The sequence below is a fragment of the Corylus avellana genome, chromosome ca5 (genome assembly GCF_901000735.1).
Source record: "Corylus avellana chromosome ca5, CavTom2PMs-1.0".
Classification (NCBI taxonomy): Eukaryota; Viridiplantae; Streptophyta; class Magnoliopsida; order Fagales; family Betulaceae; genus Corylus; species Corylus avellana.
This window is the reverse complement of record NC_081545.1, coordinates 35535790-35538031: the sequence shown is the minus strand read 5'-3', so window position 1 is coordinate 35538031 and position 2242 is coordinate 35535790. Positions and strand designations below refer to the sequence as shown.

The 2242-nt window shown below is 36.1% G+C and overlaps 1 pseudogene; it reads left to right on the top strand.

The window, feature by feature from the left end:
* Nucleotides 1-940, top strand: part of LOC132182242 (UPF0481 protein At3g47200-like) — a 10368-nt pseudogene extending 9428 nt beyond the window's left edge.
* Nucleotides 941-2242: the final 1302 nt, after the last annotated feature.

The following is a 2242-nucleotide window of genomic DNA, read 5'->3' as shown; positions in this document are numbered from 1 at the left end:
GCCCAGATGAGTTTGTGAACATTTTGGTAATGGATGGTTGCTTCATCATTGAGCTGTTCCGCAAGGATGCTTACAAAGAGCTTAGGGAAGTAGATGACCCTGTTTTCACCATGTCTTGTATGCTCCAATTTCTATACCATGACTTGATTTTGCTCGAAAATCAAGTGCCTTGGATGGTGCTTGAGGGCTTGTTTAACATGACCAGGGACCCTGAAGAAAACAAGTCTCTAACGCAACTTGCCATAAAATTCTTTGCTAACATTTTCTCATCCACAGATCCTGGTATAGTTAACGTTCCCCATATCCAAGACATCAAGCATATTCTTGACCTATTCAGAAAATGGTTGGTTTTATCAACAGGAGGACAGGAAGAAAGCAGGGTAGGATGGCAATCCATGCCTTCTGCAACAAGCCTTGTAGAGGCTGGAATCAAATTCAAAAGGGGTTCGTCCAGAAGCATCTTGGACATCAAATTTATTGATGGTGTCTTGGAAATTCCTCCATTACTAATTCAAGAGACAACAGAAACCGTCTTTCGAAATCTCATCAGCTTTGAACAATGCTTTCCCAACTGTGAAGCTCGGTTCACTTCTTATGCCATACTCCTTGACAATCTCATCAACACTGCCAAGGACATGGACATACTCTGCGAGAATGAAATCATTGACAATTGGTTGAATCCAGATGATGCAGCCCAATTCTTCAACAAGCTTTACCACAATGCTTATGTCAAGAAGTACTATTACCTAAGCCTTTGCGAGCAAGTGAATCGATTTTGCCAGCGCAGATGGCCTAGATGGCGTGCAATGCTTGTGCGCAATTATTTCAACACTCCATGGGCTATTCTTTCTACATTGGTTGCTGCTATACTATTGATCCTCACCTTCCTACAAACTTTCTACAGCATGAAAAATTAATATACATTGCCTTTATTTTATGAAAAGAAATATAAGTGTTGTTTTCTCTAGAGTATATGTTTTCTTCTTGTTAGAAAGTTTTCAAAATTAAATGTATTTACATATGTATGTTTTATTCATTGGAAAGTTTTCATTTATGAAGGAATTAATAAGCCTTTTAAAAGGAGATCTACCTTTTAAAATATGTATGGAGGGTGATGCCTTGCAAATTGTTAATACAGTCCAAGCGAAGCGGAATAATTGGAGCAGTTTCAGGCCTATTGTAGCTGGGATTCAAGAACGGATGCATTTGTTGAGAGAGAGATGGGAAGAAGATTCAAATTCATTGAAAAAATTATAGTTTCGCCATGACTGAGCTTATTGCGTTAATTTGGAAGTTATATACACAATGATTTACGCATAGGCGCGTACATTTTTGAAGCCTTCAATTTGAAATTTCTATGCGATTAGCTGTCATTTATCCATTTGACCAATGTGCTAATTAATTTTCTCTCTCTCTCATCCATTGATGCATGATGAAATGAGTTGATGGGGCATCCAAAGGATTGTGGCTTGATAGAGCATCCAAAAAATTGCGGCAAGGACCATCAAAATTTGAGGAAGAATTCTCTTTAACTTGAGGAGGATGATGTAGGGCGAAATGGATACTCAACCAGCTTTTTTAGAATTGAGTATCCATTCCGCCCTACATCATCCATACATGAACAACATAGAATGTTGGTCAAAATTAAGATTATTCCAAAACAATGGTCAACAGTCATAACGCTCCAACTCACTAAAATACCCAGGAATTTCAGTGGGGATGGTCAGCCTCTTTGTTAAACCGCATGATCATAACATATATTTAAGCATGCTCGCAGTCCTCACAAGGACACAAAGCACAGTTAATTTCAACTTTCAAAGCGAAATGTGTTCTCTTTGTCTTGGTTCATTTCTAAGGTAATCTTTTTAATTCCTAAAATTGTATTTTTATTTAAATGAACAGTCTAAATTAAAGATATTGATACCTTAAGTATTGCTAGGCACCATTTTTTTTTTTTTTTTGTTTTATCTGAACGGGTGGCTTCGATCTCTCTTATGTGTTGTCGTAATCTGGATCATTCATACAAAATGAACAGCCTAAATTATATGTATTATGCCATAGTTATAGAATGGGATCTTGATTGATAGACACCGATATTGTTGTAAAGCTTTGTTAAATTATTATTTTTATTAATTTTTTGTTTTTGTTCTGTTAGATTTTTGTTGGTTGTTTTATTTTTTAAGATTTAAAAAATATATATATTTATGATGGGTATTCTTTTCATTGGGAGGACATTGACTTT